Source organism: Equus przewalskii, chromosome 18, assembly GCF_037783145.1.
Source record: "Equus przewalskii isolate Varuska chromosome 18, EquPr2, whole genome shotgun sequence".
In the NCBI taxonomy this organism is placed as follows: domain Eukaryota; kingdom Metazoa; phylum Chordata; class Mammalia; order Perissodactyla; family Equidae; genus Equus; species Equus przewalskii.
The window spans coordinates 51,075,764-51,103,745 of NC_091848.1; the positions used below are offsets into that span (position 1 = coordinate 51,075,764).

The 27,982-nt window shown below is 40.1% G+C and overlaps 1 long non-coding RNA gene across 8 annotated transcripts; it reads right to left on the reverse strand.

The window, feature by feature from the left end:
• Window positions 1-1,791: 1,791 nt before the first annotated feature.
• On the reverse strand, window positions 1,792-27,975 carry LOC139077046 (uncharacterized). Of its 8 annotated transcripts, none has more exons than XR_011529217.1 (7): window positions 27,746-27,966; window positions 24,665-24,806; window positions 16,537-16,740; window positions 15,007-15,156; window positions 12,674-12,791; window positions 11,698-11,953; window positions 1,796-2,280 (listed from the first exon to the last, which is right to left on the reverse strand). It is a non-coding gene; the product is annotated as an uncharacterized lncRNA (long non-coding RNA). The 8 variants fall into 8 exon arrangements; XR_011529211.1 differs by having other exon boundaries at window positions 1,826-2,280; window positions 16,363-16,740; window positions 27,746-27,932; XR_011529212.1 differs by lacking the exon at window positions 11,698-11,953 and having other exon boundaries at window positions 1,826-2,280; window positions 16,363-16,740; window positions 27,746-27,939.
• Window positions 27,976-27,982: the final 7 nt, after the last annotated feature.

A 27,982-nucleotide genomic window follows, 5' to 3' on the forward strand; every position in this document is an offset into this window, starting at 1 on the left:
AACAATGACATATACCTCCATATTGCATAATTATAAATGGCAAGAAGCAAACTTGATGTAAATGAGGCTTAACTACTATTGAAAGTCACATTTATAGATTAGTATCAGGGAAATCTAAGAATATTGGGGTTTCTTGAAGTTGAAAGGAATGAACCATTAGTTAATCAATGGTAATAATATATACTTGGTCATGATAACTCAAAATAGGATTCTTGGCACATGAGAGTTGTTAAATTAATAAGTGGATAAATAATATCTATATTACAGAATGAGGGAAACTAGAATGATACTAAATGAATACTCATGGAAATCACTGCAATTTGGTCAATCCTCCACACTGTCACACACATTATCTTTCTAAAACATAAACATGATTTTGTAAATCCCCAAATTCAAAACTTTCAATGGCTTTCCATTGTCTTTATGATCCATTTGAATGCCCTAGAGCGGCAAGCAAGGCTTTTTATACCATGGTCCCATCTTATTTATCCAGCCTTATTTCTCACCTCTTTCCCTAAAATATTGCAGCCATCCTAGACGCAGTCTTTTTTCTGACCTAATTATTTTGCCTCACTTCACCATACTTTCTCATGTTGTTGTCTTTCACCTGAATTTATCTTTCTTCCTTCAAAGCCAAACTCAAAGGTCATGTCGTATGCAGTTTTTCTTGTGTCACTCCCAGAATTATTAATAACGTCTTTTTCTGTTCTCCCATGGCATTTATTCATCCCTCTTGTCTTTTATAACACATGTCATAATTACTCAGGTTTAATGTTTCAGTGACTGTTCCCTAACAAGTAGAAGCTCTTTGAGGACAGTGACTATCTTATTCTTTTGGAACCTACACCTCTAGAACACTGCTTTGAATATTATGGACACTCAGAAAATGTGACTTGATGCACAGACACATGACAATAGCTCCAAATCACATTCTCACTCATAGAGTAAACTAGAATTTTATAGAGAAAGACACTGTACTTTGTTCTTGGAAAATACCACCAATCTGGATCAACTGATTTATAAATGTGAGACTTTTTTTCACAAGGGGAAACAATCCAAGGGTAAGTTCAGCTGAGAAAGGATTATTATTTTCATGTACAAAAGAAACTACACTCATCAAAACAATTATAAAATAATTGGAGGTTATACTTAGCGGCTGGATGAACAGCACGAGTATACTGTTAATTTTGCAGGTCAATGTTACGACCTCAGATGTGATTTTGCAAATGGATTAATACTGCATTATAAATGTAATCCTAGAAATGTGTTGGAAAATTGCTACAAGGTGTACTGGGACAGAGACATGATAATATCATTAAAGTCTACCAATAGGCTAGACATTCTGCTGTTGGATAGGCCTATAATATTGTGGTACTTATTGGTACTCCTGTGTCGCTAAGCATAAATATTACAAGAAATACACAGAAGGCAAGCAAATATGTAGCTCAGATTAAGGAGCCAAAAGAAATGTGACATTTACAGCACATCAAAGTAACGCAAATTATCATCTCAATAATTCTATTTAATTACCAGTTGTTGTTTAACAATATATCCTAAACTAAATATTTCAAGGAACAACATTTATCATATATTTGCATTAGTTCCAAATAAAATATTTCTGCAAATAACAAAGCTTTTTCTCCATAACATCGTATATTATTATAAATCGTACTAGAGCATGATTTTCTCCCTTTTATCCAGACAAACAAAACTAAAGGACATGATATACTCCTATGAGTAGTGGTGGTTTTTTACAGTGTTATACTGCAATCTGAAGGATAGACACCCGTCTCCATCACATTGAGAATCATTTTAATAGGGCATGTTAGTGATGACAATCATTTATTCTCCTCCATACAGCCTTCTTGGAGAATTTGACCCTCCATAACATGGAAGAGACAGATCTCAATATCACATATTCCCCCAGCAGTAGTGCATTAGATACTTGAACAAAGAGTTTGACCCAGAGACTGTATTAATGGCCACAAAATCTAGACATATACGGTCATATAGCAACTGAGGCCACCATGGAGGGGCATTCATTGTGGGCCATGTGTTTTTGATAAACAGAGAGCATTAAGATGACAGAGGATGTGGTTTTGGAAAGAGGGAGAGTTGGAGAAATAAGCGGCCATGGGCTCTGATGTCTTCCTAGTTCTGAGTCCATTTCAGCTGTGAGGCGAGGCCTTTCTTCCTGCCCTTGGACTCTGGAGTCTCCCTGGATCTGGTCTTCACTTCTGCTTTCTCCAGTATGCTTCTGTTTCTTACAATTAAATGGTCCTTGAACATCAGGACAGAGAGTGAAAAATAAATTAGTGAACGCCCATATGTTTTAATGTTTAGAGATCTGGTTAATCTGACAAATATAAATACAATTTATTTATTAAAATACTGTCAACATACCAAGATAGCCAAATATTTTTAACATGTTTATTCTTTGTTGAGGTTTAGGAAATAAGGATTTGGAGTTCGTAATATTCTTTATTTCAGATCAGCTTTCTGAGTTGTAAATGGGTGAGTTGTGTTCCAATAAAACAGGCAGTGGGCCAGATTTGGCCTCTGGCCATAGCTGGCTCACCCCTGGACTGAACAATTAGAAACCCGTGGGCCTAAGCAACTTCAGTTTTAGTGTTAGTTTTCCCAGTGATTCTTTTGGAAATTCATTCAGTGTTTTTCAGGCATGTTTTTTAGTTTATCAAGCGAGATGTGATAATAATTCTAATTAGCCTCATAGAATTTAATGAGGAATATTTAATTAATCAGATTAAATGAGATTAACTATAGTAAAGTAGTAAATACAGTGCCTAGCTCAGAATTGATTCAACAAATATTGTCTATGTCAGACTTTGTTGTAAGCACTGGAGAGATATCGGCGGGGGGGGGGGGGGGGGGGCGGGCAGAAACCAAAAGTTAGTAATAAGTGCTATTGTTGCTTGTGAGAGGTGGATGGAACACTGGAGAGAACTGCATAAATTCTATATATTTCACTGAACAACCACCTATTAAATAGTAAGCTGTTAAAAATCTAAAACTGATAAATTAACTGCCAGGAGCTATAAATAGCCCTACAGCAAGAGGGGGAAAACTAAATCACACTGTAATTGCTGATAAATATAATTTAGCATAATGTTATATGTAAAAGATGTGTTTAATATATTAGGAAAATCTTTTGCTTCTTTGTTCACATACAAAACTACGATTTACCTGTCAGTTTAGATTCATTCAGTCTTGAATGCAGAATCTCACCACCTGTGTGCCAGATAGAGTCTAGGCGGCTTTAGTTAAGTTTCTAATAAAGTCTTGACTGGTGAGGATAAAGATATAAAAAGATCAGCGAGCCACAGACCTCCCTCTTGTGTTTCTTCCAGAAAAAGGTCAAGGGTCGAATGATAGAGAGAGGTTTATATCATTGTTCTCTTAACACAGTCTGAAGTTATCTTCCAGATTGCAGATAAAGTTATTGCAGATAAGACAAAGGAGCTACCCTGTACACTGGAACAGCAGGCCTCTGAGTCTGAGAAGTCCTCACGCTGTGTGCTCCAAAGTAGGGGGCTTTGGGAAACACCCAGGATTTATTCGGCACCTTTGTTAAGAGGTCAAGCCTCTCTGCGAATCATGTATTTACTCCTTTCTGTCTTTGCAGCATCCCCCGGGGGAAAACAGGGGAGGTGGAGAGAAAAGGAGGAAGAACATTTCCTTTTCGCAAAAGAGGATAATTTAGCCACGAGATTTTACTTCTGATGGGAACTGTAGGCTGCTCTGCCCTGATGATGAACCCTTAGAGTTAGGCGGCCAATAGCCACCTGAGGGCTGGCCTGGCAGCTGTTGGGAAGTGCTCTGAAAGGGTCCCTGCTTTCTTCCTTCTCTTCCATTTGGAAACAAAAATTGCTCCCAAAAGAGGTCTCTGGTAAGCTGGACTCTAGGCTAATGCACCTGATAGCAATGGCTTGATCACCTGGCCTGACCCTTTAAAAATGCAGATACCTGGGCCCAACCCTAAACCCACTGAATTAGAAGCTCTGAGGGACATGTGTGTGGCGCGTGTGTGTGTGTGTGTGTGTGTGTGTGTGTGTGAGAAAGAGAGAGAGAGAAGGGAGAGGAGAGAGGTGCATATGTTGTGGGGTGGGGGAGGGAGTGTCCAGGAATCTGCATTTTTTTCTAGATTCCCCAGTTGATTGGTAAGCAAAGATAAAGGCTGCTTTCCAGAAATGCTTTTCAACTAATCCTTCCGCACAACACTGCTCCATTCTTGTCATTAGAAGGGGTGCTGTGTCCAAGGCTGCTGCGGCATCAAAGAAATATGTCCTGAACTTCTGGAAAAATTTCTCTGGCCGGAAGAGGTTGACAGTGATGGAGCTGGTCTACGAGCTTCCATCAGTCCAGATGGGCCGAGCTGGGCAGGATGAGGCAGATAGGGCTAGGCTCTGGCAGTTCCACAGCAGGTGTTTTAATCTGGGGTCCATGGGTCCACCCAAGGGACTATGGAGGGGGAAACGTTTATGTCTTTATTTTCACTATTGTTTAACTGAGAATTAGTATTTCTGTCTACTATGCATTTGGCAACAAATCACTTTAGTATTAGCTGTACCTGTGAGGCTGTCACCAATAGAAATCACAGATATTTCTGTATCACGTTTCGAGTTGTTATGGATAACTTGAACTATCATTGACACTCATCGCAACTTCAAATTGCAGTTGTTTTTAGACTTGTCACTGGCTCTTTTTAAAAATGTTAATAAGGAAACACTTATTACCCTATCACACATTTAAAAACATATTTTGATAACTATAATTCAATAGAGTTGGTGGCCTTTGTAATCTCATAACTCCATTACATACATTTAGAAACATAGACTTCACCCTTTCTCAGAATAATTTTCTAAATGTATGTTATGTGACATCACATATGATTGCCAAAGGAGTCCATGGAACTTAAGAAAAGTTAACAACCTCTGTTCTAAAGGAATCTCAACCATCAAGTGGCTTTTGGAACAATGAGCAATGAACATTTTGAGATTTTTGTTGGTTTAACCCTGTGTTAACAGTCATAATATACTGGAGATTTCACAGATATTACCTAAACCTCTCAGACTAAGGACAAACACTTCTTCATCCTTGCCCATTTAACCAGTTTCACGGTAACTACCCGAGTCAGCCACGGAATCTATTAGTGTCATGATCATTAACTCAACAAGTGCTCTTTGGCCCCTTCAACATGTGAAACATTCTGCTCCTGTGGAATGGAATAGAAGAGAACCATGAGGCATATTTCCTGCCCTCCAGCACGAGCTCTGGTAGTTGAGGTCGTATGATTAGAGGTTAAGTAGGGGAGCACTGATGCCGGGGTTCAAATCTTTTCTCTGGCCCTTACAGCTGAGTGACTTTGGGCAAGTTGCTCTCTGTGCCTCTGTTTCTTCACCTGTAAAGTGAAGATGCTGCATGGGTGTGCTCAGGAGAGTACTTGGTTTATGGTAAGCATGCAATAAATGTTAGTTGTTCAATAGACGGAATTCTGGCCCACAGCCCAAGCTCCTGAATCAGAATCTCTGGGAGGTTGGGCACGTGCGGTTTATCAAGCTCCACAGGTGATTGGGATACACTTTAGAGCAGTGTTACTCCATATATTTTTCACTATTGCTCCTCCAAGAAGCCGTTCTAGGCATGTTTCTCCTAATTGCCCCCCCATGAAATTTTAGTACCATAGATGTATACTATATATCTGTTTCCATACTTTGGCCCTTTCAAGGATGACAAACCATTGTGATATCTAAGATTTTTGTGCCCCCTTCGTACTCTGAGAACCAATTTTAGCACCCTCTGTTGAGAACAAACTCTAAAACAGTGGGTTCCCAATCTTGGCTGCACATTAGAATGAAATAAAGAAGCTTCTAAAAAATACCTGTACCTGGGACATCCCCCGCCCAGCCCAGTTAAATTAGAACCTCTAGGGGTAGGACACAAATAAGAGAGTCTTTTTAAAGATCCCCAGATGATTCCAATAGCAACCCAAGCTGAGACCACTGCTGTAGAGTTTGAGATCCTCTTGCCGGAGATTAAAATCTGGTTGGCAAACAGCACCTACAAACATGACCATAAACAATGCAGCAAGGAAGGGAACAGGGAGTGCTATGGGAGTTCAGAAAAAGGAGAAACTGATATGGGGTGTTCTGATCAGTAGCAGCTTTGTGAGCTTGACTCAGATCAGAGATCATCCTGAATTAGGGTGGGCCTAATGACAAGTGTCCTCAGAAGAGAAGAGAACGGGAGAACACACAGGGAAGCAGGACATGTAAAGACGGAGGCAGAGATTGGAATGATGTGTATGCTTAAACCAGAGAACATCAAGGATTGCCTTGCCAGCAACAGCAGAAGCTGGAAGAAGCGATGAAGGAGCCTCTGCTAGACTCCTAGGAGGGAACACAGCCCTGTGGACACCTTGATTTTGGACTTCTGGCCTCCAGAACTGTAAGAGAACACATTTCTGTTGATGTAAGCCACTAGTTTGTAACAATTTGTTAGCATCCCCAGGAAACTAATACAGGGGACGTTGAGGAAACCAATCTGATAGAGTGAAGGGACCGTAATAATAAAATTGGAAACAGGTGGGTTCAAATGGGAAGGCTATCCTTTGCACAGTATACTGCCTGCAAGGAGAACAGGCAGAGGTCTGGGGCTAGAAAGTGCCACCTGATGAAACCAGTGTCACTGGAGGGTTCATCTAGCAATTACTGCTGTTTAATTTACAGGTAGCAAATAGAGTTAGGGAAAGTACTTACAATTCTAACAAAATAAAGTAAAGAAGTAAGGAATCTGGATTAGTAGGATGGCTTCAGAAGGAAAAATAAAGAAATGAGTTCATGCAGTAAAGTTCACAGGAAGAACAAGGAAGGCCTTGATACCTGATCTGTATGACCATGAAGAAGAGGAATGTTTCAGTAATGACTTTAAAATTGGAGCTTGAGTATATGCTGTGTATTCCATCTAGAACCAAATGATATATTGGCTTTTACTGATTTATGTTTTAATTTAGTTTATGTTTTTGTTCAGCAACTTCATTGAGGTGTATTTTACGTATAAGATTCACCTATTTCCAGTATACAATTCAATGATTTTTAGTAACTTTACCAAATGGTGCAACTATCAGAACATTTTCACCCCCCTTATAAGATCCCTCATGCTCATTTACAGTGAATCTCAAATTGTACCCCCAGCCCCAGGCAACTACTGTTCGACTTTCTTTTTGCCCTTTTTGGGACATTTTGTGTAAGTGGAATCTCACAATATGTGGTCTCTTGTGTCTGGCTTATTTTACTTGACATAATGTTTTGGAAGTTCATCCATCACATAGTTTCTTTATTGGTGAATAGCATTCTATCGTATAGATGGACCGCATTTTATGTATCCATTCACCAGTTGATGGACATTTGGGTTGTTTCCATCGTTTATTGGTATGAACATTCTGGTGCAAGTCTTTGTGTGGACATGTGTTAATTTCTCTTGGGTAGATACCTAGGAGTAGAATTGTTGGGTTGTATGGGAATTTTATGTTTAGCTTTTTAAGAAACTGCCAAATTGTTTTCCAAAGTCGCTGGAACATTTGCATTCTCACCAGCAATGAATGAGGGTTCCCATTTCTCCACATCCTTTGTTGTTGTCTGTCTTCTAGCCATTCTAGTGGGTGTAAAATGGTATCTCATTGTGGTTTTAATTTTCATTTCCCTAAGGAAGAATGATGTAGAGCATCTTTTCTTGTGCCTATTAGCCAGCCATTCATATATCTTCTTTGGTGAACTGTCTGTTCATGGCTTTGCCTATTTTTTGATTGATTTTTTTGTCTTATTATTGAGCTTTAAGAGTTCTTTATATATCTTGGATACAAGTCCTTAATCTGATATGGTTTTGAAAATATTTTCTCCCAGTCTGTTGCTTGTCTTTTCACTTTCTTAATAATGTACTTTCAAGCCCAAAAGTTTTGAATTTTGATGCGGTCCGATTTATCTTTTTCTTTCTTTGTATGTACTGTGCTTTGTGTCATATCTAAGAAATCTTTGCCTAACCTAAGATCTTGAAGGTTTTCTCCTGTATTTTCTTCTCAAAGCTTTGTTGTTTTAGCTCGTACATTTAAACCTATGACCCATTCTGAGTTAATTTTTGTGTATGGTGTGAGGTGAGGCTCTAAGTTAATTTTTTGCATGTATATTCAGTTGTCCAACACCGTTTGTTGAACAGAATCCTTTCCCCAATGAATTGCATTGGTACCTTTGTCAAAACTCAATTGATTATAAATATGAAGATTTATTTCTGGACTCTCAATTCTTTCCCTTTGATCTAAATCTGTCTTTATGTCAGTACCACACTGTCTTGTTAACTATAGCTTTATCGTAAGTTTTTAAATTGGGAAGTGAAAGTGCTACAACTTGTTCTTTTTCAAAATTGTTTTGGCTATTCTAGATGTTTTGCATTTTCAAATAAATTTCTGGATCTGCTTGTCAATTTCTGCAAAAAAAGCCTTTTGGAATTTTGGTAAGAATTGCATTGAATCTTAGGTCATCTTAACAATATTAAATCTTTCTTTCTGTGAACATGGAATGTCTCTCCATTTATTTAGATCTTCTTTAGCAAAGTTTTTAATTTCTCAGTGTACAAGTCATGCATTTCTTGTGTTAAATTTATTCCTAAGTATTTTTTCCTTATGTTATTTTGAATAGAATTGTCTTCTTAATTTCATTACTGAATTGTTCATTTTCTATATATACTAATTATCTCACCTATTGCTTAATAAATCCTTTTTAAATTAATAGATTGACGTGTGAATGAGCAAGAGAAAAAGTTTTAGCCCAAGGAGAGAGAAGGAGGTAAGCTTAAAGAAAGATGTATACAGCATATATGTAGTATTTATTAATTTAGCATTTGTGAAGGTCTGTAACATGGGTAGTTTGTAACAGAGTTTATAAGGCCTACCTCCTGGAGTGGTTGTAAGGTTGAAATGGAACAGCAAATGCAAAGTTCCTGGCACAAATATAAACTTCAAATGCTCTGGGGCTGGTATTCAGGAGGGAAGCATTTTGCTCAGAAGTGAAGCTGGTTTAGTGCTTAGAGTTTCCTGTCAGTCTGGGGAATTGTGGGGTTGTCAGGACTGTCCCTCATAAATATTGAGGCTTTCCTAACTACTTTTCTTAGTTAGATCTCTCTCCTGCTGTTTCTTTAATCTCAGTTTTCCTTTCCCTTCTCCCACTTAAGTCAATTAGAATGATAATTATTAATATTTGGATTCATTTCAGATAATTTTTAGAAAGTAAATTGATGCACTTCTCTGTTGAGTTTTTTGTTGCCTTAACTGGAACGGCACTGATTTTTCATCTTGTACTTCATTCACATGACAGGAAAACCTTATTCATTCATTCCTTCATCATTTCCCATTTATTGAGTGCCTACTATCTGTCAGGCTCTGTGCTAGTTGGGAGGTGATTCCACAGAAACGAATAGACAGAATAAGTCTTTTGCCATTTCCGGGGTAGAAAAGACTGAGTCTTTCAAGAGTAGAAGAAGGAACGCAGCCAGTGGCCTCAGAAATATTGCTCAGATCAGGATAAATGAGGGCCATGTGCAAGTCCGCTGCTTCATTAAGCTTCCTCTCTGGGTTAGAGATTCTTTGAAAAAGTCATCACCATCTGCCTGATGTGTCTACTCAAAGGCACCTCTGAGTGATGCACAAAATTATGGAATCAAGTGTTTTTCCAGATCCTTTCTTTAAACTTAAGGAATACTGGCCTAAGATCTTCTGCTAATTAACTATGTGACCTTGAGCAAATCACTTCACCTCCCTACATTATAGGTCAGGCTAAGTGATCTCAGAGGATTTTCCTAACTCTAGATTCTATTTTCCAACTCTTCTTAAGTCCTTGGACTCAGGGTTTGTGGGTGGTAGAGAAGGGAGGGAGATGACAAAGAAGAGAGGAATCTCTTTCAGATGGCTTCCTGTTTTCAGGATATGCGACAGCCAAGTACATCAGTGACTGAAGAATAAATGATTTAACTTCTTGGTAAGTGTAAGATAAAGAACTGGGCATGCGAGGTGCTACCTCATTCCCTCTCTTTTATCTTTGAGAATAAATTGCTGGGAGCATCATTTCTGGTTGGCTTTTTCATGCCTGAAGTTTGTTTTACAAGGTAGGTTCCCACGTGGGAGGCCTGTGGTTGTCCACTTTTGCACATGACTTGGTGAGTAAATCTGTGTAATTCAGGGGTTCAGTACTAGGATGCCCAGCATTGTTCCATATCTAAAGCCACATCTTCTAACCTGGCCTTTATCAATGACGATGGTTATGATGGTGGTGGTGGTGGTGATGATGATGAGGATGATGATGATAAAGCCAATATGTTGTTCTCCATTGGCCTGATGTCTTTTGATCCAAAACCCAAGTGAGGAAAACAGTAGTGTTATTTATTGGACCTCCACAAACTTCAACACATGTTTTCATCACTAATTGTCTCGAGCTTTAGCGAGGAAAACAGCAGAGGTGGCCTAAAGTTGCTCAAGAAATATTCTGCAGGACCTTTCAAGGTGCAGATCACCAGGTACACAGCCTTTGGAAAGGGAAGTAAGTGGCCAATTTAGAACATTAGAGGAGTTGGCAAAAGTGAATCGGGTGACTGCTTTATTTTATACTTTAAAATTAGTATCTCCTCTCCTGGAACACAGTCGGAGTATTTCTGGAATCAGTCAATCAGTGCTGTCAGGATATAGTGGTTCGGGTATTTTCATCCATTACCCAAAGATCTGAACAATGCATTTGTAGTTTATCCTCAATTTACACTTATAATTCCTATATTATTCCTATAGAAATAAATTATATTCAGTAAGAGAAAAAAACTTTATATTTTATAGCTCCACAAGCCTTTCACTCTCATATTTAAAACAAAAATTGGAAAGGGAAATTCTATATCCTAATTAGTGAGTATCCTGAAATGATTATTCCAAATTATATTTACCGGAAAACATCACTAATTCTGAATATTTGAGAGAGACCAACCTGAAGTTGTCTCACTTTATCCTCTTCCTTGGAAGTTCATTTCAGTGAATCCTAAATGTATATCTCTGGCTCCAGCTCTCCACTGAGGCTCTGGACACATCTTTCTAGCTGCCTGCTGAACCTTTCCAGATTAATAACCCACCTTGAATTCAACAGATCCAAATTCCAACCATAAAACCTACTCTTCCTGCTATAATTTATTACCTCAGTTAAAGACATCAATCCCAGAGTCACCAGGCTTCATTTGTGGGACACTTGTCTGCTCCCCCTCTATCCTCCTCTCTGGTACCCAGCCCTGGCCTCTTCTCTCAAGGTGTCTTCTGCCCCTACCCCTCTGTATTCTTACTGTCAATCCCCTTGTACCATCACTGATTGTGTCCCACCTTGACTCTAACAAGAGCCCTCAGTCCACCTCCTCCACACCATCCTGAAGACTATGACAAGATTTCCGGAGCAAGCTTGCTAAAATAAAAATTGAATCATGTCACTCCACTAATCACATGTATTCAGTCTCCTTGACACCTACAGGGGAGAGTTTAAAGTTGCTGGATAGGACATTTAAAGAGGCCTTCCCATTCTGATTACTGTTTGTCTTTTTAGCCATATTGCCCTCCATCCCTCCTTCCTTGTGAACCCCGGGTTGTCTTTAGTGACCACTACACACCCCTCTCCATCTCTGTGCCTTTAGTCTTATAGTCACTGCTGCTGGCATGCTGTTCCTCTATCGCCACCTCCATCTTGTATGGCCTTACTAAAATACCACCACTTTGGGGCGGCCCCATGGCCGAGTGGTTAGGTTTGTGCACTCCACTTTGATGGCCCAGCGTTTTGCTGGTTCGAATCCTGGGTGTGGACATGGCACGGCTCATCAGGCCATGCTGAGGCAGCGACCCACATGGCACAATCGGAAGGACCTGTAACTAGAATATAAAACTATTTACTGGGGGGCTTTCGGGAGAAGAAGAAGAAGAAGAAGAAGAAGAAGAAAAAAGGAAGATTGGCAACAGATGTTAGCTCAGGTGCCAATCTTTAAAAAAAATTTTTTTTTAATTAAAAAAAAATACCACTTCTTTCGACAGCCTTCTTTTATAATCATCTCTGGAATCATATTTGCCCCTTGTCAAGCAGATACTATTAGCACCCTGCCCTTTCCTCCTGGAACATCATTCCCATACACCACAACAAAATGGGCTTCCAGCTGTGAGCGGCTGCCTGGGCACTTTCCTCTTGTACCTGGAACAAGGCAGGCCACAGGAGCCAGGATTTTTCATTCCCAAGGAGTGGCTCTCAATCAATGAATGAAGCAAGCTGGAGGACAAAGTCCAGCTGTCCTTGCCCCTCAGTGAGGGTAACGGAGGCATTTTCTGTTCCGTCTCCCAGAGCTGCCCCGCAGGCGCTCAGGATGGAGCCTCAGTCACTCACAGCAGGAGTCTGCTCAGGAACGCCCCTTTTATTGTGGGCTACCTTGCTTCCTTGCCCCACTTCCCTGATCCCCTCCTGTGCTTTCTGTGACCCCTCAGATAGACCACTCACATATATACTCTTGTCTCATGTCACTTTCGATGGAACTCAACACAGTACACTGTCTCTGTGCTCAGAACAGGCTGCTTAGGCTCTTCCTATTTTGTAGCCTCATTTACCTTGGGAAACATTCATTTGGGGATCTGTCGGAATGCTTGAGGTCAGGAACAGCATCTTCCTCCATATGTTCCTTTCAACACCGATCACGATCTCTTCCTTGACATAGGTGTTCAACAACTAAGGGTGGAGTGAAAGGGTTTCAATAAAGAGGAAAATCTGCATTATACAACTTAAAAGAAGGAAAAAGTTATATTTTTCAAGGACTTACAGTAACTCTGTAAGAGCAATGACCACTTCATGCAGTAGAAGCTCTCCCCTAACGAGCAGAACAAATTATCTGTTGCCTTCATTCCACACTTTTCAAGTTACCCGGTATTGAGAACCGTATTTCCTTATACCTGTACTGTTTCACCCCCCAGCCTCTAAGTTCACTGAAGACAGGCCCTAGATTTATGCTTCTTTATAGTACCAGCTCCTGCCTAGCCTGATGTCTTGCATGCAGTATGTGTGCAACTCCAAAAATATTTAAAAATAAAGCCACGAGTTATAAAGCACCTAAGGGTGCCTTAAAATGGCTTATTTTTGAACATAGTTTATTTTTCAATAATCATCTTTATACTATTCATTTTTATGCCTACTATAGGAAGGTAAGAGCAAAGTTCTATCATATTGCTAGTATAAAGTTTAAGTTGAAAGCATCCAAATTGATGGGGTTTTCCTGTACTTTTGAAATTACTTGAGCAATGATTGAATCAGGGTCTCGTAGAAAGTGTGATACGGATGAAGTGTCCAAATACTCTAATTTTGTAGTCTTCTTCCTTTAGCTTTTTTGCCATAGCCTCTAATGCAGTATTTATTCACATTTAGCTCTCTCTTCATTCCAAAGAGGCAGTCTACAGATCTTATAACTTTTCCTGCAGCCAGAAAATCGAATTCACCATAACAGACACAGCTGTGTGTGTTCCCCAGGCTGCTGTAGACATAACCCTTGAAAAGTTAGCTTAGTTAAAGGAAATAAAATAATGCAAAAGATAGGGAGAAAAGTCAGTATTGTATGGCTTGGACCCAGTCATATATTTCTTATAAAGTCACTCTTTTCAGTGTTTGGGATTTCAGCTTTACTTGAATCATCAGCAAGTCCTGGTAGGTCAGAATTTCACTACGGCCTTGTCCCTCAGAAGATGGCGTTAGAGGTTCCTCTGCCAGTGGCACTGGCAGCTGAGAAGGGACAAATCAGGGCTTGGTCAGGCAGTACTCACTTCCCTTCCCTGGGTGATCCACAAATCTATATGATTTTACATATGGAGATAAAAGTCAAATACTTTTGAATAGATTGTGCATGTGGATCTGTGCAGAAGGCTTGTGGATGTCATTGTGGTTGAGAAGCAGTTACTCTGTGAAAAGGAATGCGGATCGGATGCAGATGTATATAAAGAAAAACATTCTGCATGAAACTATACTCACAGGATTACAGTTCTGGCATTGTTTTCTTAATGTAAAATAAATTTTGGATTAAATAATTTTGAACTCTGCAAGATTTTAAAGTTGTGATTAAGGAACAACGCATAGTTCGTCAGGGAGTAGCAGTTGCTCTGAATGACGATCTCTTTAGGAAAATATTGTAACCGGGGGTAGGGTGCAGAAGAGATTTGCCAACAGGGAGGGATCTGTAATCTAGATATTGCATTGTTACACTCAGGCCTGGCTACATAATCTGACGCCTGATGCAAAATGAAAATGCAGAGTCCCTTGTTCAAAACTGATGAAGAATTTCAAGACAGCAACAGCAGAGCTTTCAGCCACGTTGTGGGAGGAGGGCCTGTGCGAATGCACTGGTCCCACACCCAGGAGGCTGGTCCTGGTTACCACCCTTTGATTGAGCTCCTTCTCCACGACAAGGCTTCATTCTCAGTGGTTCGTGGCCAGTGAAGTGTCCCTGGATACACATTAGATATCTAAAGGACGATTGAGCCTAGAGAAGGGCTATGGAAACATGATTCCGTAATTTCTTAATATACCAGAATACCTAGGTACACCACAGCAGGAAACTTCAGAGATTTTTTGGGTAGGACTGGCTCTTAATAGAATTTCAATAATTAATCCTAGAAGGATATTCTCTCATTCCTTCCCACGTGATTATCAGTTGTTAAAAGCCAAGACCCCAATCTTGGAATCTTTTTGGGGTTTTAGGCAATTACCTACCCCCACCCTGCTTGGGAATGAGGGAGAAATGGCATATATATCCATGTTATTATTTCACTGTGGCCTTTCCCGCAAATCCCCTTGATCTCCCTTGCTGGAGCTGAATCCTTGCACCCCTTTTACTTCAGGACCACCAACCAAGAGGGTCTAAACAGTCTCCTCTAGGCCTTTCCCTTTGTCCCCATCTCACCCCTTAGGCAATAGAGGGATGAGATCTTCATGAGTTAGAGAGTTTGGTCTTCTTTGCTCCTCCTGCCTCAAACTCCGTGCTTCTCCTTGTCTTGAGGCTCAGTTGTATCCTTGAGTTTATCTTTGACTTGCATTAATTACTTTATTCTCCCTGGGAACAGAATGAGGGAATTGAACAATTTACATTTTCTCTTAAAAGTAGAATAAAGACATGGTAGGTATGTCACCCACCTCTGCTGTATATTCAGTTTTGCGTTTCTGAGCCGGGTGGGTTTCATGTATCTACTAAGCCACACATAATTTGAGAACAGCATGTATTGGTAATCCTGAACAATTCCAAGAATAATTCTATAGGAGTGTCTCCAAATTTGATTAGAATTCTTTGCTCACTGTCATCATGTTTCTCCCAAGTCCTAAAAACACAAGTGCTATGTGAATTAATTTTATTGTAATTTTTCTAATTAACATCTTTAAAAAGCACTGGCTATTATGCTTATTGGTGAGCTCCTATGACAAACCAGGGCTTTCAACTGAATTTTAAACCAAGTTATGACACTGAGCAAAGCAAACTTACAAACATATTGTGATCCTTGTTATCAGAAGCAGTTAAAAAATAAGATATGAAAAAGGTCTTTTTTTGGCAACTTAAATTTTAACATCTATTAAATGAGAATAAGCCCATCTATCCTCTTAATTCAGAAGGAAAATGCTTAAGTTTTTTGGAATTTTTTTTAAAATGAGAAATTTAATAAGAAAATAGTGTTACTTCTACTGCTACTATTACAACTGTAATTATATGTACGTGTTATTTTAGTTTTTATAATCCATGACCTCTTAAGGCCCAGTTGTTTTTTGATGAACTAGAATTTAGTTATGGATTTTTCCATTGAGGTAGATTTTCATAGAGCCTAAATTATTGTTTAATTGATATTTCTACTTGGAAATTGGTAAGACACATTGGTTACACATTACATGTATAGATCCATGCTAAAAGGGTAGGTTTATCCAAATTACTTATTCCATAGGTGTGAACCTATACTGCACACAATTTTCAATCAGTTATTCACAGAGTAATAATACTGGTCTATTTCACAGGATTTGTGTATTTTACTTAATATGTTTAAACCCCAATTTTTTTAATAACTTTATTGCACTATAATTGACGTACAAGAAACTGTGCATATTTAAAGTGTACAGTTTGATAAATTCTAACATGATTAGGTGCCCTTGAAAGCACACCACTATCAAGATAGGGAACTGATCAATCACTCCCAAAGGTTTTCTTGTGCCCATTTGTAATCTTTCCCTCCTACGTCTTCTCAAGCTCCCCTTCCCACCATCCCAGGCAACCACTAACCTGCTTTCTGCCATGATCGCTTAGTTAGCATTTTCTAATCATTTTTTGTCAGGCTTCATTATTCACCATAATTATCTTGCGATTCATTCATGTTGTTTTCAGTAGTTCAGTTCATTTTTATTGCTGAGTAGTATTCTATTGTACAGATACACCATATTCTGTTTATTCATTCACCATTGAATACGTTATCCTCCTCTCTCTGTTCTTCTCTTCTTTAGGCAGAACGTAGTCTTTAGTTCAATCCCGCCTGCAGGAGTCCTCATTGTACCACAGGAGTTTGGCTGTCGGCACATCTAGATCCACGTCCCAGCCAGGTTTCCTGTGAGCTGTGTGAACGTGGCCTTGGTGGGCTTCCTCTCAGGCCTGCAGTTTCCTCACCTGATAGCGAGCATAGTAACATGTACCTTGTAGAATTGTCGTAAAGCGTGTGGAGCAAAACTTGGCACACAGGAAGTGCTATTTGGGTGGCAGTTATTATGATAACTACTATTGTTATTATTACAATTTTTAATTCTGTTACAAGTTTGGTAGAACCTCTAGCCTACAATAAACCCGCAATAAATGCTACCTATTATTATGAATTTACTGATATTACTACAGCACCTAACAACTCTCCATTCCCTTCCTTTCCTTGTCCCTCCTATGTTTGCAGTCTCTTCACTACCCTTGGTACTAGGACTGGTCCCCATGTCACCTGACCGGGTGGAATAGGGAAAGCAGTGGTTCCCAAAGAAGGATCCGGGGCCAGCAACTTCACCACCAATCTGGGAACGTGTTAGAAATGCAAATTATCAAGCCCCACCCTAGATGGAAGGAATGGAAACTCTGCAGGGTGGGGCAGTAATCTGGATATTAATGAGCTTTCTGGTGGGTGGGTGATTCTGCTAAGGCTAAAGAACCAGCGCAGTAGGGTAACCACTGGGCCTGGGCGGGAGTTAATGCAGGCCCAGTTCACGTCAACTTTACTGTTAGCAAAAGCACACCGTTGACTAATTGAGCTTAATATCAACTAAAACCCCTAAGTCTTTTTCACACGTGTTGCTGCTAATCCCCATATTTTCCATCTAGTATTTGTACAGGCTTCTTTTTGGACTGAAGTATAAGTCTTTACATTTATCCCTATTAAACTTAATCTTGTTAGATTCGGCCCATCGCTCCAGTCATGTTTGGGGAAATTTTAGCTTGGCTGGAATGAACCATGACAAAAAAGCAGGGCCCAGAGAGGGAGGGTGGGGTGCTGCAAAGACAACATCCTTTCCTATGTCGGCTGCAGACTGGCCAAGGAGGTTCTGGCTATGGCAGTCTCCTAATGAGACACTTGAGACCCAGGGAGAGGGGGTAATTTCGTTTCATTTATTGAGCACCTACCAAACTCCTGGCTGTGAACGGGGTACCGCTGATGTACTAAATAGCTGTCTCTTTGGTGTCAAGTGTAAGTAGAGGTGAAGGGGTTTTTATTTTATTTCTTTTTGTTTTTTGACGTGTGAGGCCCAATATACCAAAACTTTCAAGTCTCTCAAGGAAGAGAACTACTGTTTTTTGAGTGTCACATCCTTTGCTATGTCCTTTGTTTACACTTCCACGTTTAATGTTCAAGCCAATTCAATGGTATAGGAATGATTACCCCATTTACAGTTGAGGAAACTTGGAATCAGAGGATAATGCATTTCCCCAAGGTCACACAGGTAGTTAGCAATTGAACTAGAGGAAATCCCAGATCTCTATGGGTTTAAAGAACATGCTGCATATAGGCTTTCTCCCTGAGATCCAGAAAGTTAAGCTCGTTAAATACCAAAACTACCAGCAGCTTAACCATAAACTATGGATGCTCTTGGGGTGATTTATAATGAGCAACTTCACAATCCCAAAACATCAAAATATCAATAAGTGGCCCAATCTAACTGTGCTCACAGTCCTACATTGAAAAAAAATCCTATGTTTGGGTTTATTCTTATGTGCCTCTTTTAAAGTGTTAGCTACAGATTTCAATCAATATCTATCACAATATTAATATTGTAACTACAAGTTGTTACCTCTGGCAACCAAATCATTGGAAAGAATATAATTTCCTCCTCCAGGGGGCGAAACTCACCAGTGGAGTAGACTTGAGTAGCAAGTAATACCTACTACGTTTTACTGTGATATAAAATGTGCATTTTAATAAAGTAGATTGTAGTGTAATCGAAAGTACACCGGACTCGGAGTCTGAAGATGAAAATTTGGTTCAGTTGCTAGTTATGCCACCCTGGGCCAAAAATTTATCTTATATAAACCTCAGTTTTGAGATCTGTAAAATGGGGATGATAATGTTCGTGGAGTTATGAGAATTAACTGAGATAATATCTACGCAGGAAGGTGCTCTGTAGTCTGTTAAATGTTTCACAAATATGTTATTATATTTTTTGATACTTACCTATTTTACAAGTTGCCATCAAGACAAGAAAATGGGAACTATTTTGTGTATTTCTGCCACCTACACATCTACTTAATCGATAGAACAGAATTCAGTTTTTGAGCTTCTCTGAAAATGCTTCCATTCTTTCAGCTTCTTTTTAAGAGTAGAGCTTCCAGTAGAATTATGTAAGAACAGTGTGGTAGAACTGATACTGAAATATGCGCTTCGGTTTGTTAACTTGCATTTCAAAGATAAATTCTCTTTAACCAGCACTAACGTTGTCAGTACTCCTGGCATCATCATTATAAAAGGTGCCTGTCTGCCTGAAGGCGTGTGCTATGGTTAGACAAACTGAGTTAAACTGATATCAATTCCAGTTCTTTCGAGCTTTCTGTGTAATACAGACAGACTTTGTATGAATAAGGAAAAATAAAGATATGCACTTAAATGCCTAGATTTGAATCCCTGCTCTATCCTTTGTTAGTTGTGTGGCTCTAAGCAAATGACAATCTCTTAAACTTCAATTTCCTCATCTTTAAAATGGGGATAACAATTGCACCTTCCTAAGAGAGACGTGGTGAGAATGAAATGCTGTTTGCCAGTAAAATCCTTAGTACGATATCTGTACTTAATGCTCAGACACTATTAGTTATGTTAAAAGATAAACTGAGGCATGTTGAAAACTTTAAGTGTTTATTTGAGCAAAAATCAACTCAAATCAGGCAGCACCACCCCGGAAGTGGTTAGGAGTGCTCCACAGACAGGAGCTCCAGGAGAGAGTGGTATAGAGAAAAGGTGGAAGCAAAGTCAGGAAATTATTGATCGGCTGTAGTTTAAAGCCTAGTTGGCTGTTTTTGATTGGTTGTCCTTAGGTTTCAATTTCGTAACCTTGAGGCGCTTACTGGCTCAGATTTTTAGTTTGCTTACAGAGGCCTCCACGGCTTAGAGCCGCCTGAGTCCAATGCTCTCCTTGTCTAGTTAATTTAACAGATATTATTGGAGCTAAGTACTCTATACTCCAATATCAAGATCCTAAGCCTTTCACCTCTCCCTTCTGGGCTCCATACCCTGCAAATAATGAGCTTTCGTGGGTGATACTGAGTAATATGTGTAGCCTGGAAATCATTGTCAGTCACCCACACTACAGTGCTTCCGTAGCTCCCTGGAGTCACAGAGGCAGGAAGCCCAGACTTTGGAAGTCATTTAGACCAATGACCTTATTTGCAAATGAGGGAACCGAGGCCCAAAGAGGTTAAGTCCTACCCAAGCTATAGGGCCCATCAGTGACGAAGATGGACTAAAATCTGGACTCCATACTCGAAGTATGTCACTCTCTCTCCCCTGCACCGCCTCTCCAGACTCCCTGGGCACCTTAATCTCCTCTTACGCTTGCTTTGCCAACAGGACCATGCTGATCTGGCCTGCTGCCAGCTTGGGCTGTCCGGCTTCAGCTACGTCTTTATGGTTAATCTTGTTATTCGTTTCCTCTGTTTTTCTTAGCATTTAAGTTTCACGATTTATTTACTAGGGAAAAAAATCAAAATACTGCCTTTATTTATTTTTCCAAATAAAGCCTTATTTGTGCCAACAAATGAAACCAGTAAAAGCTTCCCTGGTTGGAGTAAGGATGGGGTTGTGGGCCCACAGGGCGCTATGCTCAGACCCTTCTCTCCCATCCCTTCTAAAGTGGTCCCTGAGGGAGTTCCACTGAACTCTTAGGGCATCTCTTAGCAACACAATTTAAAAGTTACTACCTAACACATGCACTTAACAGTGGTTATTCCCAGGGACTCCCAAATGTCAGGAGAGACTCAGGCCACTTCCGTATAAAAAAATACAGAAATGCTAAAGAGGATTATGCAAATTTAAAGGTTTACACTTAACAGGTTAACACTTTAACTCAGATACAAAACTGATGACAGCATGTGTGGCCTCATTTTGACACAGCATCAGAGTTTAGCTATGAGGCACTTCACTCCCACCCCCGACTTTTCTACTGGCCCTGACTGTTCTTCACTGGGCCTGTGCCTCAGTCCTCCAGTTCCACCTCTGCTCTCTCACTCAACCATCATTTAATGAATGTCCCCTGTGTGTTAAGTTCCGTGGTAGGTACTCAGGCCACAAAGATGAGAAAGACACACTCTTTGTCCCTTAGGCAAATCGCAGAGCAATAAGGGAGCTAGCCCCAAAGATGGCCCCTATGGAACCAGGAACCATGCCTTCTGCTCTTCCTGCCTTTGAGTAGTCCCTGGCCTGTGACTTGTGTTAACAGCAGTGGAGGTGACAGTGTGGGATTAGCATTTAAGAGGACCTGTGGCTTTCGATTCCTTCCTTTTGGAATGCTCTTTTTTGGGAGCCCTGAACTGCTGTGCAAGAAGTTAGGCTACTTTGGTGGAAAGACCATGTGGAGAGACCTCTTGGAGAGAAAGAAGCCCAGTTTTCCCAGCATCCCAGCATGAGCCCAGTCTTCCAGCTATTTCAGCAAGGGCACCAGACATATGAGTGAACCATCTTGGAAGTTCCAGCTTAGTTGGGCCCTGCAGTTGACTGTAGCCCCAGCTGACATCACATAGAGTGGAAGAATTGCACAGTCAACCCACAGAATTTACAGAGATAATAAATTAGTTATTGTTTAAACCACTACGTTTTGGAGTGGATGGTTGCATGGCAACAGATAACTGAAACAGATGAGTAAAAAAATAATGATGATGCATGTGGTGAGTACTAACATTCAGGTATGTACAAACTGAAGTGGTAGCATTGAGGAAGTATTGACTATATAGTATTTGCCTAGGGACTAGGGGTATATAATGATTCACAGAGGAACTGGCATTATGTCTGAGCTGGATCTTGAGCAATCAGTAGAATTTTGCCAGGCAAAGAAAGTAGCATGTATAAACATAAAGAAGCCTAAAAGATCATATTTTCATAGAGAATAGTATATAGTTCAGTATGGGTTTGGAGATGAGGCACCACAAAAGTATATTAGAGCCAATTTATAAAGACCTTTTCTTGTCTAATATTATCCTTAGGCAATGGGAAGCCAATGATGGCTCTTGGGCACTGCCATGAAATGAGCAGTTACCATACCTGTTATCTCAAGCCTCCTTCTCCTTGGCCATTTAACATAACAGATCACCTCCTCCTTCTTTCTCTTCTTCCATGGCCCTATCCAGGTTCTCCTCCTGCATTTCCAATAGATGCTTCCTTTTAGGCTTCCTTATCTCCACAATAGCATTTTCCCATTTCTGTCTTTAGTTCTCATCTCATCTTTCCCAATATTCTCTTTTGGCTGCTACTGAGATTTCTTTGCAGAAGTGTCCAAATCTCTGCCTCTAGACTGGCCTTACTTTCTAAATGTCACACTATCTCAGACAAGTCTAAAACCCAACTCAGTCCTCTTCCCTTCTCCACTTCCCCCCCAAGAAAATTCAGCCCCTTCTCTTCATTTCCCCATTTCTATAATTTCTTTCTATTACCCAGGCTTACAACTCAGAATCAAATCTTCAGTTCGCAACTTTCTGACATAATCTATCAGTCAAGTTCAATTGTTCCTCCTTTACATTGTCTTTCCTATTTTGCTCTTTCATTGCTCTCTTCTTTATAATTTCCTTAAAATCTAGTATTGATCTTGTCAATCTCCTGCTGAATTATTTTTTTCAAGGCCATTTGTCTTTGTGGCTGAAAAACTGGTCCCTCCAGAATCTGGTCCATATCTTTCTTAGTTTTCAATACTCTATTTCCTAAACTCACTGCTTCATAGTACAGCTACTAAAGAGCCTTGATATCAAGATGAATGTGGAACCCCTTCTCTATGTCATATGTTCTATGTATCACACCCCATTTTTATCTTGCCAAATTATTAAGTTTAGCTAAATGAGGATGAGATTCTTGGTAGGAAAGAGAGAATGAAAAAGAGGTGATGTGTTTGCTTTTTCTTAGGGGATTAGAGAAAGCTAACTGGGGAATGGAAGATAGATGCCTCAGGGCTGAGGATCAAGTGCTTTTCATGGGTTGGCAAGGAGGAATTGTTTGGGAAGCCTACTAAAAGCACAGATACCCAGGCCCTACTGCCTACAGTAGTGGGTCTTCAACTTGGCTGCACGTTGGAATCACCTGGGGAACTTTAGAACAATATTGATGCCTGCCTCCCACCACTGGTGAGCTAATTGGTCTAGACTATAGCCTTGGCATCAGAATTTTTTAAAAGTTGTATGGGCGATTATAATGTGCAGACAACATTGAGAACACTGCCCTATAGGTACTGTTGACTACATCCAGGATGGGGACAATGAAGAAAGCCCTGACTTGATTCTTGGAGCCAGTGCCATAGATCAAAGCATCTGTTTCCCTGGGTATTTCTGGAAAAGGATTCAAAAAGTGGAACGGCAGCCCCAGGATGGTGACGGGATGGTCACCAGAGGATTGTTCTTATAGACAGGGTCATAGACTGGCTTCTGTGTTGAGGCTAGTGGATATGCTGAGTTCATCCTCACACCGTCTCCTCACCATGGGATTCTCTCTCACGCTTTTTCAGTTCTTTCTTCCCAGAAACTAAACTGACTTAGTTTCCTCACTGCTTCTGCTCCAGCCAAAGTGGCCTGTTTGGTGTCCTCCATGATTTTTCACTTTCATTGCCTCTTCCTTAACCTGTTTCTTAGCTACTTACGTGAAAACCTTATCTATTCTTAATACTCAGCATAATTCAACCACTTTAGTGAAAACTTCTCTTGCATATCATTTAGAATTGATCTCCTAGAAATCTGAATGCCTGTCCAGTGTATAACATTATCATTGTGTGTCTTTTTTTTTTTAAAGATTAGCCCTGAGCTAACATCTGTTGCCAATCTTCCTCTTTTTTCCTTCTCCCCAAATCCCCCCAGTACATAGTTGTATATTCCAGCTGTAGGTCCTTCTAGTCAAGCTATATAGGATGCCATCTCAGCATGGCTTGATGAGCAGTGCTAGGTCTGCACCCAGGATCTGAATGGGTGAAACCCTGGGCCACCAAAGTGGAGCGTGCAAACTTAACCACTTGACCATGAGGTTGGCCCCTGTGTGTGTCACTTTAACTTGCATGTGATTATTTATGCATTGGTTATCATTGCCTGATGAGTAATGCCTCTATTTAAAACATGATAAACATATACATATGACTGACATATATATTTACATATTTCTAAAAATTGAGGGCAATGGCATTTCAATACCTGTGTGTTATACTAAAAGTCAGTTATATTGTTAAGCTGTACAAGCAACTAAATCTTAGCTATTGTATTAGTTTGCTAGGGCCATAACAAAGTATCATAGACTGGGTGGCTTAAACAGCAGGGATTTGTTTTCCCACAGTTCTGGAGGCTGGAAGTCTGAGATCAAGGTGTTTGCAGGGTTGGTTTCTTCTGAGGCCTCTCTCTTTGGCTTGTAGATGGCCATCTTCTCCCTGTGTCTTCACAAGGTCTTCCCTCTGTGTGTGTGTCAGTGTCCAAATTTCCTCCTCGTATAAGGACACCAGTCATATAGGATTAGGACTCACTCTAATGACCTCACTTTAACTTAATTACCTCTTTAAAGATCCTATCTCCAAAAGTAATCACATTCTGAGGGGACACAATTCAGCCCACAAAGCTATCTTGCTACATTGTTGACACATCTTATATGTCAAGACTGTATGTAAATTTTAGCACATTGAAAACAAACAAGGAGAGAGATATCTACTTAGGGTTCCATGTTTGTTTTATGATCGTGCTAATAATTTTGCTTTGAATGATGATTCTGTGCATAAGACTCTGTAGGCAAGAAAGGATAAGCAGTTACAAACTTAATTTTAATTAATTATATTGATATTACTTGTAAAATTTTTGACATAATTTCCCACATAAGAGTTTACTTTTCAAGGAATAGGCATACCTGAAGTTAAAATGAAAGAACATAAAAGGCTTCAGGATATAGTTGAAAGAGGCTGGGATTTGTAGGGTGGCCTTGCATAAATCACTCCTTTTCTGAGCCTTTGTCTCGTCATCTGTGAAAGGGGATGTTAGCTACTTTATGTCTGAAGGTGGGATGAGAAAATGAATGTTAAAATCCTTTGCAAATTGTAAAGCACCATTCAAATATTACTCATTATTATTGTGACAGGCCAGGGAGAAATTTAGAGAGAAGCCTCTAGAACTGTATCATTCCCCCACAAATAAGCAGTTAACAGAGACTCAGAGAAACTGAGAGTAAAATGCTCCAAATAAAACCCAGCTGACTTCTGTTGCTTGGCTTTATTAAAGTCTACCCATAACAGGAGTACATGTCTGTTCTGAATGAGGTACAAAGAGGAACCTTTATCATTAACAATTCCTATGGTTACTGGGAATTAATTCAATGTTGAGGAAGCCCTTTATGCATATGCTTACAATATGCATAGCATGTATGGGCTGTCCTTAAGGTATTCACAGTTTTATAGTAAAAAGTCAGACTCTACCTACCATGTGTGACAACATGGGTGAGCCTAGACATTACGCTAAGTGAAATAAGCCAGTCACGGAAGGACAGATACTTTGTGATTCCACTTCTATGAGGTATCTCAAATGGTCAAACGCATGGAAACAGAGAGTAGAATGGTGGTTGCTAGGGGTGAAGGGGAGGGGGAAATGGAGAGTTGCTGATCGATGGGTATAAAGTTTCAGTCATGCAAGGTGAATAAGTTCTAGAGAGCTGCTGTACAATGTTGTGCCTATGGTTAACAGTACTGTATTGTACACTTAAAAATGTGTTAAAAAGGTAGATCTCATGTTATCTGTCCTTAGCATAAGAAAAAGTCAGAACCCAGAACAAGAGTGGGATAACCAGGCCTTTTCCCTAGGCACTGGCATTGAAAGGGCCCCTATGTTTTTAAATCATACTTTTTAAAGGTTGTGCAAATTTTTAAGCCACTTCCTATTTGTTTCCCCTGAATCTCTAGTCAAGGTGGCAAATTAGCCTTGGGCCCTAGGCCAGCCTCCTTGGCTGAGATGATGGAATAGGAGACCAAAGATCAAGACTGGGAAGCCCATTAGTGCCATCAGGACACCTCCCCCCAGCTCTTTTCTTCCCCACACTACTGATTTGAGGGTCCTGTTGTTTTCTTTGCACTTGGGTCAAAGTTGCTACTTACGGCTCTGAAAGGCATATGGAAGGGTCAATAGCTATGAATTCAATGCCTGCCTGATCATAGGTCCTCAATGTTAAAGGCAATAAATGTGGTAAGAAGTTTGAATACACACTGGGTCTATACCATAGTAAATAAACCCTGTATATATTTGCAAATCCTTTCTTCTGGTCCTACCTACCAGTCAACAACAACTGGCTATCTTCTTTACCTTTTCTTTTGTTCGTCCTGTTTACTGAATACCTACTATAACACTTGTCACTTAGTGAGTAACTATCTCAATGGAAAGGATAATAAGAAGGGCGGCTAAGGCCCAGATGACTCAAGCAAATCATGTTAAAACAAAGCAGGACCCATTGGAAATTATCTCTACGTTGGCTGTTTCACCTCTTGCAGTCACCTAACTTGTCAATGGTCCCAGAGCCGTGGAGAATGGACAAATCAGCTAGGCAGTGCCTGGAAGGTGCCTGGAAGATAATGTTGCATAGCCTGTTTTTGCATAATTAATTTCTTCTTTTAAGAGTTGAAAGGCAAATGTAAAGAGCCAGAAATTCAACCCAGGAGACTAGGCCAGACCATAGCCCCTCCAAGTCCCACGCTGGCTACCTGGGAAGTGAGAAAAAGTGACATAGAGCTTGAGGGAATGACTCCTTTAGCCAATATCAAGGCTCATTAAGCTGCAACTAGCCTAGAAAATAGCGGAGATCTTCTTCGGGATTAAGGACCAGTGCTGCTGCCCTTGCTTTTTCGGGAGAGTATGGAAATGAAGAGTCCTTCTGACAAAGATGAGGTTGTTGGAGTGGTGATGGCAGCCAGAGAAGCAATCCTCATGACCTCTGTTGAGCAGAGAAAACAGCTGGCCAGCTAATATTTTCATCAGCTATGTCTTTGCCCAGCTGCACAGATGGGTACTTAAATTATATAGTAAATCACCAGCATTCCAATGTACCCATCAAACCCCATCAGTCGTGTTGCTTAGAACCTTTAGGATCACAGGATCTTTAAGTATTTTAGTCACATTTGGGCCAGTTTGATTTTTAATATAATATATTACTTGTGGTTATAAAGAAAAGGAATCTACCGGACAAGGAGAGATAACACTTGTATTAAACCCCATGTTATAGCTCTGATTCTTTCTCTTTGATGAAGACCATGCTTGGCTTCTTAGGGAAGAAGCTGTCTTATCTATGAATGAGAATTGTTGCTATCTAGCCCCAGCGTCTCCTCGAGGATAAAACTGAAACTGAGCTTTTTGAAATATAAAAGTAGTATTTGTATTTCTTACAGATTGTAAGGAGTTTCACTTCATCAGCATTCAAGTGGTCTTGTATCATCCATGATGACTCAATAACAACATGTCTACAAATTATTCAAGCCCTTTCCATGAGTCATGCCATGTATTATGGCAAAGTCAATTTTTCCCTCTCTCTTGAGAAAATAAAAGGCTTATTTTTCTTATGAAAAAGGTTAGACACTTGGAAATTTATAAGAAGGAGATTTTGCTAATAATATAAAGATTATTAACATTTTTAAAGTGAATTAAAGACTTGTCACTGAGGTACAACTAAAATCCTAGAAACCAAAGACCTCTACCTGGTGGAATATGAGCACTGATGTTATAAGGATTTTACAATGACTCTTAGAAATGCTGGCTCCGAGGTGTATGTACCCAGGTGAAAAGAGGCTGCTGTATGATCTATGTAGGTTTGGAACCAGTTTGACACAAGTATATCCAGAGAACCTATTGTTATTGAGAGTGAATCTAACCCTTTTGAAGCCTTCTCTACCCAACTAGCCAACTTCCCTCTCCTTTCTGCTGGCCAAGTTTTCAAGAGTACCAGGGGTAAACTTACTCAGTGCAGAGAATGGGTTGGGATGAAGAGGTCTGGAATGACTGATCCACTCAGGATTTTCATCACTTCTGGCTGGCGCCTGGTGTCACTGTGAAGACTGCCCAAAGTCCAACAGATGCCTATTTACTCTGTGTGATGCCCTTGCTGGTCTGGATGCCTGTCAGCCTCACACTGGGGCTCCGAACTTGGACTTTGAACTTCTAGGTCTCTTAGTGGCATGCAGACATTCTGCCATTG